Consider the following 13,595-nt stretch of genomic DNA (forward strand, 5'->3'; position numbering starts at 1 on the left):
AACATTCCTCCAGAGTGTGATTTTATTTAACTCTGGAATGGTTAGAGTTTGTACAAAAGCACTGCCACTGCCATCCTGAAAGAGCCCATTAGGTCAGCGTGTTTCCACCAGAACCTCTCCTACTTAATAAGTGAGGATTAGACTCATATAACGCTTTGTATACCATGGAAGGAAGTTTAACTTTCTTTAAACTGATACTCTACATTTTCAAAACAAAATACTTTGTAAGCAATAGTCATCACTTCTTCCTTTAGAGGGAATGCAGTAAAACATGCGTCGTAACAGATACACAAAGTTAACCCATGGCCAAGGGCCAAGGTGCTGCTCCTCATATTAAATGTTACTGCATCTTGCCCTTCACATGTAATTCTGTAGGAGCATTAATTTAGAGGTGTGATAGCCAATCTTTTCCTATTACTTATAGTTAGGGCCTGATGACTTTTACAGGTGAAGTACGAGAGATTAGGCATTTGATTTAGTTGTACAATTCCTATATTTCCAGTAGGACCAAATCTGTGCAGCAGACAACCCTTTCACTACAAACATCAGAAATTCAACTGATGAATCTTGAAGGAAATGCATAATCCCAATCTTCACATATGTTAAAACTATTCCCTACTGTATCAAGTACTATTAGTCATACCAATGAAGAAAAGCATCCCCCACTTTTGACTGGGAATTACAGATTTAATGGGAACAAACCACAGCTTTCTGTTGCACACAATTACTTTCAACTCTGAAATCCTGTTCTTGGAAAGCACTTTCCCAAATTACTTGATTTTATGGAAAGGCGCAGAAACCTATAGTGATTAAGAGCAGGGAAGAAAAAGACCTATGACTGCCACACACAGGATACTATAGGAGCTCTGGTGCATTTCTCTCACCAATAGATGGTCTGTCCTTCCAAATGTGATACTAGGTAATAACAAATACGTCTGTATGTGAATGTTCCTATAAATCACCTACTTCTTAAAGTTGTGCTAAATTAGATAAATATGAATTCATTTCCTGCCAGTCATTTCTCTATCACACTATCAAAAATGTGGACAAAATACTAATTCAATGAGAATAACATCCTTAGGTTAAAAAGAAAAAAGACAATTCCCCTCTGAAAAAACCCCTAACTAACCCCCCAAAAAATAACAGGATAAAGGTTGTGTCTGTTATTTTCCCCTTTTGTGGCTGAGTATTATTATTTTCTGTAATGACATAAACACACACTTTTTTTGCAGGATTGTCTGCCATTCACTGCTTGTCTCAACAGATGCCTTTACTTTTCACTGCACATGTGAACACCTATAGACCGGATAGCTACTCTTGTCTTGCTGAGTATCCAGCTGAAGGCATCTAGGACACAGTTTTTCAACTAAGTTCCTGAGTGTGTTTATTCACATCTCTGATGTGAATTAAAAAAAAAAAAATCACAACCTGAACCTCTGCTCAGTTTACTCTGAAAAGGAGAGTTCTCAGTTACTGATCAGAGGGAAGAAGTCCTGCTGGAGTGACTTCCTCAGCATCACCCAGAAGTGCTGTTGCAGTAACAAACATCTTTGAGAGCAGTTTGTGCAGCTGCCTAGCCAGGGATTAGGTACTGATTAAAACTAGATGAGGAAAAAACCTATGGGTAGTGTTACTTTTAACATAGACAAGTTCTACAGTTAGGTTAACTTGTAGTGTACGAGGGAAAGTGTGCCACTGCGAAAAGCTGAGGGAAAAGGGAAGGCTGCTTATCCGAGTAGCATAGCTGGCTTATGCTCCCCATTAACAAGTTTGTGAAACCACAGTCTGATTTCACAGTTTAGACTGGTTTTCTTTTCTCAGTGTTAGTAGCCAGGCAAAGATTAGTAGGAAAACATCTTGATCACTGCTGGACTGTGACTTAGGTGGAGGCAAAGCACAGAACATGTTTTAAGAGAGGTATAAAATGATTCTGTTAAACTTGGTATTCAGTTTTGGACAACCTGGAGGAAGAAAACATGAATAACTGCTTTAGCAAACAACTCTAATGGGGAAAATTTAAAGATTTGAACAGACTGGGTATGGGCACAAGTCAACTGTCTTTAGTCAGGTACATTATCCCCTGTGGCTGCGATGAAGTGCAAAATGCTTCTTTCAAAGAAAAGATTACAGTTATATGATAGAACAAATCTTTCAGGTGTAAACCAAGCTATCTAGGCAAATGGCAGAACCTCTTTCACAACATGTTAAGTGCAGCTTAAGTAAATATCCTCTATCAAAGGACTAGAGAGGAATAAAGAAAAAGACTTCTTGAGGCCTCTTATCAGTCCATGTCCATAGCCTGTATGACCTGTGGAAGGCAAATGCTTTAGACTTCTGTTGTCAAGACCAGCAAGCCTCTACTGAGTAAATACCAAAAGCAGTGTGGCCAGCAGCTCAAGGGAGATGATTCTATCTCTCTGCTGTGCTCTGGTGAGACCCCACCTGGAGTACTGCATCCAGCTCTGGAGTCCCCAGCACATGAAGTACATCCACCTGCTAGAACAAGTCTATAGGAGGACCACCGAGTTGATTATAGGAATGGAGCCTCTCTCCTGTGAGAAAAGGCTGAGAGAATTGGGTTTGTTCAGCCTGAAAAAGAGAAGGCTTTGAGGTGACCAAATTGTGGCCTTCCAGCACTTAAAGGGAGCCTGCAAGACAGATAGAGAGACTATTTACTCAAGAGTATGTAGTGACAGGACAGAAGGGAATGGCTTCAAACTGGAAGATTAGATATTAGGAAAAAATTCTTTACTGTGAGGGTGGTGAATCTTTGGAACAGGTTGCCCAGAGAATTTGCTGACACCCCATCCCTGAGAGTATTCAAGGCCAAGTTCAATGGAGTTCTGAGCTACCTGGTCTAGTGGAAGGTGTCCCTGTCCCTGGCAGAAAGGTTTAAAGTAGATGATCTTTAAGTTTCCTTCCAACCCAAACCATTCTATGATTCTATGAAATATGTGTGTGTGTATAAATATATATATAAATATATATATATATATATATACACACACAGATTTTCAGAAATTAATCAGCCAGATTTAAGAGGAATTCCTTCATGTTAGCAAAAGACTCCTTGCTGTCAGAACATGGACATGCTACAGCTTCTCAATAGATAGTTACAAACATGTAGTTTGTGTGATTGGTTTTAGTTAGTAATTCTTTCTCTTCTTGAAAAGACTAAATTATGATCATATCAGCTTGAAGCAGAAACTCAGGATGGGACATTTCATCCTAAATAATTAAATTCTGGCACAATTGTAACTGAAGCTGCATCTCCATAAGAAAAATGTTTGGTGATCTGAGCTCTAGACATTGAGGTCACTGCCTTATAGATGGATCTGCATATGCGAGCACAAAGTAGGCTTCTCTCCACTTCCAGAGACACTAAAGTTCTGACAACCATCCTTATGTTTAAAAACATAAACCAACAATGACCTTTCCAAAAAATTCTAAGTGTCTTAAAGTATGTTCTCATTATCACAAAACACCAGTTTATGTGAGTACGGACTGGGAGTGTGAATACACAGACAATGAACGTTCCCAGCAGTTAGACAGTAACTTGTCTGGCCAAAGTAATTTATGTGCTTGCACAGTCTCCACGGATATTATCTTCCTCCCACACTTTGGCTGACATTTTCAAAAGTGCCTACATTTACTTACAAGCATGTATGAAGCAAGTCATGTTATGTGGTGATTTGTGAAATATGTATCATGAAATATTGGTTAAACAGAGTGGAATGGTGAAGGAAAAAATTGACATTGAGGATGTACCTACAATATTGCACTTAATCTTAAACAGTGAAAGTTGTACCAGAGTGTAAAAATGTATTTCTAAGGGAAACAGTGAAAATACAATCAACTCAACCATTTAAATATCAGTACATTAACATATGTTGCTGGGAAATTACTCTATATGTACATGTATAAAAAATCAAGTAATCATTTTTATACCTATTTGGTTATCTGATCTATTCAGTAGGGTGAATATATATTTACATGAACATTGGCCTTTCTGTCACTGACAAATATACATCTCAAATTATCATTTTGGTTTGGTCTTCCTTTACCTCTCCTTATGGCAGCTCAGTGATTTCCTCTTATTAATAATATATAATTATTGTAAATTATGAAAGAGGGAAAAATTTTTTTATAACTCAAATATTTTCTTGCATTCACCTATAACAGTATTTCCCCACTCCAGGATATATCTTTTTTATTCTAAAAAAGTATGATTCATAGGAAAGAAGTGTCAAATAATTTTTGTTTTGTCTAAAATTTGCAAATATTTTACATTTAGCAATTAACCATGAAAAGCATATTTAAATGGACCTTATTTAAATCAACCCAGTACATATATTTAATATAACTGCATAGGAAAAACAACATGGCACTATGTTAATTTTCTGTAAAACGTATTTTGTTTCTTTCAAAATTACCACTCTCTGAAGTATAACAGGAGTCCATTTTAAGTTCTGTGTCATTTGAATTTGAGATGGAGCATTGAAGAAAGCTGCTTTAATTGAAGCTTAAAAGATATGGAATTGAGCCTTCAGGGAGTGTTGGGCACTTTTCTTGTCGTTCTGGTTGATTGATTTGCATGATGTGGGTGGGGAATGTTGTTGATCAGGCTGTCCATTTTAATTTTGTACTAGTTGTGTCAGCTTTAAAGTGAAGCACAAGCTCAACTTTAAAGTGAGGGGCGAGCATACAAGCTTTAGAACAGACACTGTGCTGCAGGCCAAAATAAATAAAATAGCACTATTTACACTCTTGAAAAGTGCGATATTTAAGTCAACTCAATATATCATAAGCTGCAATACATTATTATTAGTCTTCTGTATTAAGTGCCTTCTCTTTTTTGTTTTCTTGATTCACATGCATATGAACAAGCTGGAATAAAAGTTTTTAAATTTAACATGTCACCGTCCTGGTTCCTTGAGAAGTACTGCTCTGAATTTAGCAGACAAACAACAAACCTTAATCATGAGACTTGATATGTCCCCTAAAGGAAAAAAAAACCTCCTAAAGCTTATTTTACTGTTCTGATTTACATTGCAGTGTATGCCATATCTGACTGCCATCAGATCACCGTGTCTTGCCACTGCTTGACATCCTGTAAAATCACTCCATTTCAGAGGGGTTGAATCAGTCTCCTAATTTGTTACTACATGCACATCTATTGTATGCTGGCTTTAGGAAAAAAATCAGACTTTAAGAAAAAAAGGTAGAACAACTCTGCACTAACTGGTTTTTTGTGAACCATTTCTGCCCACAGTGTTTAACTGAGTAACTGTTCTTGCTGCATCGCTGCTGATTGCAGTGACCATTGTGAAAATCAAGAGCACCTTCCAACAGATGGCATACAGACCAATTAATACCATTAGTGCTTCCATGTTATTTGGCATCCTATATGAACAGAACAAATAGCCTTCCCTTTTGCCTGTGATATCATACAGTGGTGTTCATTAACGCTTTCAAAAATTGAAAAAAAAACCCACCACGAAAAAATAGGTCCCACTCCCCACCCCCTGACAAGGAAACTATGTTTCAGGACATCAGTAAGAGAACAGGATTTTTTTTCTAAAGGTTACCATCAATGCAAGAAAACCCCCAAAAACCTTAACTATACTTCTATTCAGAGGTTCTTAATGAAATGTGCAAATGCCTCAGCATTTTTGTATTCAGCACAATTCAGTCCAGTAGCACACAGTGTTATAATGTACCTAAGGGTAGACGACATAAAGAATTAGGTCTGGAGTCTGGGGAAGGCAACAGCTTGACTAGACTAATTGATTTCCAACTGATGTTTTAAAAATCTATACAGGGAAAATACTAATGAGACCCTTTTTTGGAGGGATGAGAAAAAGTTCTAAATTTAAGTGAGAACTTTCAGTAACTTTGAGTAACTATGAGGTCTTGTGCTCCAGGTATTTAGGATGTAAAGCTGAAAAGGTTTTTTTCCTATGAGCCCTCCAAACATGTCAGATATGTCTGGTGTTTTTTGTTATGACATGCACAAAAAGCAGTGTATATCAGAGGACTTAGAAGCTGAATGTTGTAGCATTGAACCTACAGATGCCCAGCTCCGGAACAAAATCCTACATGCAGCTCTCAGGCTACTTTGACAGAGTATGCAGGGAAAGTTTTCCAGCTCGTGTTGTGTTGGAGAACTGCCAACACACTGAATTGGGAGTGCTTGTCAACATCTTCAGCAGAGAGATGCCACTGTTAGTGGTTGGAAGTACTCCCTATACAGGTACCTGTTAAATCTTACATCTCTGCCTCAGGTGCTCCAGAGGCACCTCTATTCACTTGGGATCTGTTTCCACAAGTGTGGTCTTGAATGTAGGTAGGATTTATGCCCCTTATTTCTGGATTCTAATCAGGACTGGGTATTACCCTAACTGTGGTTTCACAGCCCTGTTAGTGCAAATGTGTCTGCAGGAGCACAGCTCAAGGGACATACGTTGTGCATTGTTGAAGCCACATGCCCCTGAAGTCTCTAATTTGCTGTCTGATAAACACTAAGGATTATAACATGAGAGTTTTAAATCTACTCCAGTGGGACTTGGAGTGGATTTAAACGTGCGACATGTAACACCCATGTTACATCTGACCTTGTTCATACTTATCCTAACTCTTGTGAGAAATGACCTGAAGCTCTGAAAGGGCTGTCATCATTCTGTGGATTGTACACATGGACAGAGAAGAATTGAAAGAGATCAATTGAAACGTGTTAATTCAAAGATTTATAATTCTGCCCTCTTGGCAAAGTCCTCAACTTCAGGGTCCCACTTAACATTGGAATATTATATATTCCTTGTCACAGAGCTATCTTTTGGGGGGTTATTGAACCCTTCTAAAATATTAGCCGGTTTCGAGAAGAAACATAACCTCCTGATTGTTCTCCTCTTTGTTGCAAAATCATTTCTCAGGTTCAACATGATTTCTCAAAAGTTAGACTTTGAGTCAGCACAAAGCTACACAGACAATGGCATTTGGCTTTCCTCTTCCTGAAACACCTTGTAACAGAATTTGCAGTGAACCTAGTGTTTGTGTAAGGCAGAAATAGCAAAATAGACTCTTAGGTGCAATTTTAGATACTTGGATTTACTCATTCCTTTCCAGAGTAAACAGGAACAAAATTTATTATCTAGAATCCAGCACTTCATCAGGTGGACTCAATTCCTAATTATTCAAAACAGAGTGGGAGTGACCAGATGCCTATGCAATCTTTGGAATTGCTTTAGTTAGAATACCAAGTCTAATCATTACCTCCTACTTTCCTAGTAAAGAATGAATGCCAGTATTTCTAGATTAAACATGTGGTAACAGTGGCATCTAATGGCTCTGAAATCCTCAGAATGGTGGGTGAGGACGTGGTGATTTTTAAAGGATTATGTATAGATATTTTGCCATTTTTATTAGGAAGTGTAGGAAAAAACCAAGGATTTTGGATGCCACCGGGCACCTAGTTCCACTGGATCTGCAGTTTACAATGCATGTGGATCCTGTGTGGAGATAGTTTGCTGATGTCAGCAGTTTGTGTATTTTTGTTTAACTACCTTTTGTATAAATAAACATATATATAACACCATCACATGTTCTTCCTTTACTGCCTTCGACTTCATGTGGGATTTTTATGATTCTCGAACTACAAAGATGGCATAATCACAAACCCTTCCACTGGTAACATCACTCTGTAAAGTCTGATAGCTAACAAAATCTATTTTCAAAGCAGAGCTGATCTCATTGTGATAAGATTCTGTATAAACTGATGTGTTTGTTATTGAAACATATCTTAAGTTTTCGTATCTATTCAAAAGTGAAAAGTAAAAAAGATAGCAACTTCTTTGCTGGATGGAAATGGCAAAGCAAAAGAATTTTTTAAATTTTCTAACTGCTGAAAGACTATTTTAAGTACAGAAAGAAACAAACTAAGCTGATAAAAGTAGGCTATATGGCCTTTATGCAATTAAAAAATCAGTTGTTTCACTACAATAGAACAGTAGGATTCCTGATGTTTTTCCTTCAAACCTTTCTTTATGAGTCAACAGCTCCAAGTAGCACACGCCAAATACTGCTGTAATGTGGTATGCTGCTAATCTGGAAATTTCAGATTAGACTCTGTCAAAAAACTGTCAGAGAACAGACCACAAAATAAAGTAGGGGTGGAGGGGTGGTGGTTGCTTACAGTGGGTTTAGAGACTTCTGTTCTGGTAAGAGAATTAGATGGAGCAAAATAGTGACAATTATAGGTAGGGACTATAATGGGAATTTGAATGAAATATATACAGTTATATGACCCACTAATGACTCCAAAAAAAGGCATAAGATGAATGAGTCACTGGGTTTTAAATATAGTTCCCTGCTGCAATAGTTTTATCATCAAACAAGGCTCCACTTGAATTCAAGAGGATTGAGGGCTATATGATGGGGCTCATACAGCCATGCCTCAGAGACTCACACACTGACAACAAAGGCACAGTCCACACAAGAAATTTCAATTATAGGTGATATAAAAAAGAAACATTTGCAAAGGGATGACTCACTGATCAGAGACCTTTCAGTTTGACTATGATACAGTGGTTCAGATAAATGCATTCATTACTTTCTATAGCCTGTGACCTTTCCTGATGCATAAATAGTAACATTTATTTTCACAATATTTATTTAAACACTGTTACTATTGATTTCACTGTATTTCATAAGCTGTTCCAATTGTAAAGTTCGGCTCACTTGCTAATATAAGATCAGCAGCTTTCTAAAGGCAAAGAAAATAGCAAAGTCGTGCTAGGATTTTAACAGCTGGGAACAGAAATAGCCTTTGACACAATGCTTTTACAGTGATTTTTTTACTAGATGACACAATTTGTTTTTAAAGAACTGTGATGTGTCTTACAGACACATGTCTGGCAAAACAAAGACATGAGAGAGGTAAAACAAACAAAATGACCCCTGCTCTGCTGGCCACCAAAATACTACAGGCAAGAAAGTGAAGAATTTTACAAGGGCCTTCAGAAACATAAACCCAGACACTGTATTGCAAATGTTCTTCCTATCATTTGCAGTGCTGTCTCTGAGGGTCATTTCTAATTTCAGCCACAATTTGCATGAAGTGAAAAAGTAATTCACATAGTCTGCTAAAAGGTTTGTGGGTTTGGAGGACCATTTATTGCTATAAGAAGCTTCTGAGAGCTTATATGCAAAAGTATGTCTCTTCACTTCAAGAGAATTTCTTTGCACACATGAAAAAGTGAAAGGCAACTTTAAAATAATGATAAAAAAATGGTAACCTATTTCTTTTTCCTATTTCCCCTCTTCTGTGCCACATATGCATACTTCTAAAGAGATAAGAGGAACGAACTTCATTGCTGCTCTGCTGCAGAAGTCCATAGAGAAAAACTTAAACAATGATTTATTTCTCAAAATACATGAAACGAAGAGCAACCTTCTTTCTCTGGAAAAAATTGGCATCATTTACTGATATGAAACCACAAAAAGCATCTGGTATTTAAAAGCTATTAAGAACCAATCCAGCCAGCCTTTCTCATGTCTACAGTTCAAATGAATTGGCTTACTCTTAGGAGTGAACACAGCATGAGAGCACGGGGTTTGCCTCTTGGCGTGGGTGACTTCTGCACACCATTGCCCAAGCTCATCCTGTCAGAGCAATAGAGCTCAGAGTTTAAGCTGATTTAGCAAAAACTCTTTATAAGCTCTCCAATTGCTCGTTAATACAACGCTGTTTAAATTGGTTATAATGACACCAAAGAAGTAATTAAGAGAGAATATTTTAACTGTACCCGAATTCAACTTGTCCTTTGTCGCTACTCAGATCATCTGGCGTGTGTATATGACTTCATCTTGAAAACATATATGTAAAGCTGGAAGGTTCATAGACAAAAGTAGTACAGAAACATAACATTATTTTATGTGATAGCATGCAGGCCTCACTAATTTCTTCCTCTCAATACCAAGAAAACAGAGCTTCTTCGAGTTAGCATATTCGATAAATTCAACCCTGGCAACAGTGCCGACAACCAGCATTGGGGTTACAGACCATACATCCATAAAATTCTTTTCTCCCATCTATTGTGAAATTCTGAAAGTGTAGCTCAAAGAAATGGAGCAGATACAGCAGTACTGCAGCAAATAATGAAGAGCTTGTGATCTCCCTGCGTTTATTTATGTGATGAGTCCTAACAATAAGCTGGCATTTCCTGCAAGTCAGGAGGGCGATGCAACCTTTCATTTGTAACCTGTGCATACCTTTGAGGGCTTTCACAGATCTATCCAGGAATCCCCTGCAGTTAAATTTCTTGCTTCCACACAATGAGGCAATTGCCACAATGAAAATGTGTGTGTTATACACTTAGACATATATTGTCTCTCTCTCTATTTTTTCTAGAATTTTTAGAGACATGAAGTTTCAAATAACCTGGTTTCGTAATGTTCATAGCTTAGTGTAGAATTAAATAGAATTTGTAGTCCATGCCAGAATAGGAGTATTTAGAATGTGAAATGTTTTGGGGGATATCAGCTGTAGAATGCTATTACCAATAAGTTTGCACTATCAAACTTGATACAAAAGCTTGGTTGATACTCTGAGTACCAAATGCCTAAATATTAATTATGATGGCACAGATTTTCACATAGAAAGCATGTAAATGTTCAGAACTAGTTATTTACTTTTTATAGTTAAGATCCAGAAAAAAAGTCTTAAATAAAACATTATAACTCTGATTTTTTGAGTGGGTTATTATAAGAAACTTGCTAAAGTTTGTTAAAAAATTATTTGAAGAAATTTACAGTGGTAATCTCTGTAACACTGGAGCAAAACTTATGCCATTTTTGTATGAAGGTAGATACTTTTGAAATATCTTTTTTGTATTTTGTGTGCTAAAGAGAAGTTGTTTCAATGCAGTATTTTACTGCTGAAAATAATACTCTGCAAAGGGTATAAAACATGAAGACTGATTTTCATTAAAATTTTCAGTCAGGCAGACCTTGGTATACACCAAAAATCAATAACCATTTTAGTCTCTTTTAAAACTTATTATTTATTTCTATTCTAATAGAGGGTGGAAATAAGAAGACCCCTGGTGACAAAACTAATATCTTTGTATTAAAATGTATATTAAAAAAGCACAGTATGTACTTAGGGACTCTAAACTGCATATGCCTGTGTGCTTTCTTCTCTGCCTATAAAGAGTCCCATGGAAACTGAAGAGGTCTCTTCATATGCATGAACTAAAGCATTCTCCTAAGCACTTGCAAACTTAAGAGCTAGTTTAAAAAATGTATTAAAGATACATGCATTTGGTATCTTAAATATTTTTTAATCAGACAAAATTGCTCTGTAACTCTACACATCACAGGAGATAAATGAAATTCAGGAAATAAAAATCACTGTCAGCACAATTATATAAGAAGTTTAGTGTGGGACATGTTCTTTCAATATTTTAAAGCCACTCCTCCAGATTGCATCTCAGGAAACAATATGAGAGTTTAGACTTAGAAAGTGACACCAGGGATCTAAGCACTGGAAAGCATTGCCTATCAGTCACTTCTGAGGACAACTTGAAAAGGATTAAGGCAACAAAATAAACTGAGCATGAACTCAGATTACTTGGTAAAGCTGAGTCATAGCAAAAGTTTCTGTGACGGTGACTGCCTGGGAGACCAGGCCTTTCTATTTGATAAGAAAGGCGCATGTTGCTGTTTTCTGGTAATGTAAAAACTTTTCTAGGGAAGACTGAGGTTTTGTGATTTAATAGTCCACTTTAAAATGCAAGCAAAAGCTCATACCTGCCCACGCACTGTATTTTTTTTTTTATCATTTACAGAAGTACATCATTACAGAGGAAATAGCTTTAAAGGAAAAAGATAATTGGGCCTATAGATGAATGGGTTTCCAGACTTAATTCTACGTGTTTTTACTGAAAGGAATTGACCTTATAATTAACAGAAGATGATATGATCAACCAAACAAAACTTTCTATTCTGAAATTGCAACATGTATTTTTTTGAGCATGTGGAAGAGATGAAAACTCTTTTAATATGGTCACACATTTAGCTGAGAATGAGAAAATAGATTATATTTAAAGAACACTTTTTCTGGTGACTTGGAGTGACGTTCAGAAAAAAAAATCCCTTAAACTGCTATTATTAGCCGTCTCAGAGGAGACAGATATTTTCTCTGACTCTGTCCCAGTTTGAAGACCTCTCACTAATATGAAGTAAAACTATATGAAACTCATTTGTTCTAATTCTAGGGCCTACTAAAGTGATCCATATTGAAAGTTTAATCTAAGGAATGATGCTTTAAAGGACTAGTCCCCTGCTCCCAAACATAAAACATTCTTCCCACCAGCTCCTCTCCTTTACCATAGAGAGGTTATGATTTTATTTTATAGTTCCAATACAAATGAAATGCTATCATCTTAATAGGAGCTGGGAACATCTAAAATTCAAGTTATAGTTTATATGCATAATGGCAGAGTTGTATTGGGGCACACCTACAAGCATCACTTTATTTTCTTGTTACATTAATTAATTTGTTGACAGGCTAGCTGTGGTCTCCTAGTTCAATTTAGATTCAATTAAAAGACTAAAGAAAAAGCCTGGCATTTCTTTTTTTTCTGTTTTTTTTCTTTTTTTTTTGGAGGTGATGACCTTTCAGAAAATATTTTTCTTCTGAAGAACTGCCCCCTCTGTTCTCAGTAGTCTGGAATACTGATGAAAATTACTATAAGGAGTGAAAATTACCAGAAATGTGTGGCAATTAGGAAAATAATAAATTAGGAAGCACATGTGAAACTGTTGTATAGCATTTCCTGTGATGGCACCAAAAGCTCATGAAGATTTAAGAAAAAAACCTAAAATGAAAAAAATCCCAGGGTATCCTGAATGTTGTTGAAGGAGTTTGAGCCGGGAAAGCCACTAGTCTTTTACAGCCAAAAATACTGTGGATTTCTGCCAATCTTGTCTTTCTAGGTTTGTGTCAGTCCATATTTTCCCTGTCTTTCTGTTGGCTACTTGCCTTCGCAGTACTTTAACTAAAGGGTAAGAAATAAAGCTATACTTGGCCAGCAGACCATGCTGGTGAGTCAATACACTGCTTCCTTGGAGGCCAAAAATACCTTTCTCATGATGTAATCGTGGACTTTTATTTAAATTTACAACTAGGACTTATAGTAAGTGTATATGTTAAAATCTAATGGCCTGGATACTTGACTTGCAGAGGAGACAGAGGAGCTCATAATCATTACTTCCAGTGACATCCAGTCAAATGGATACACTGTACATGGTGCAAAACTGCAAAGTTTACAGGTTTCTATTGGATTCCTATTGGATTCCTATTGGATTCTGAAGGGTAAAATTCAAAAAAGCAGCGTTTGTAGAAAGAAGTAAAATTTTATTAGATAAACTGAAAGACCAAGCATGCTGTGCTTGATCATGGAATCTCATGGCTATAGTATACACCAGCAATGTCTGTAGCATCTTTCTAAAGAGAAAACAGATTGCTTCCATTTCTGCATGCATTGTAGGAATTTTACCAGGTAATTTACAGTGCTTGGTGATTAACAAGAACA

This window comes from Pipra filicauda, unplaced genomic scaffold (genome assembly GCF_003945595.2).
Source record: "Pipra filicauda isolate LSUMZ 115617 unplaced genomic scaffold, ASM394559v2 scaffold331_size1881853_pilon, whole genome shotgun sequence".
NCBI classification, from domain to species: Eukaryota; Metazoa; Chordata; class Aves; order Passeriformes; family Pipridae; genus Pipra; species Pipra filicauda.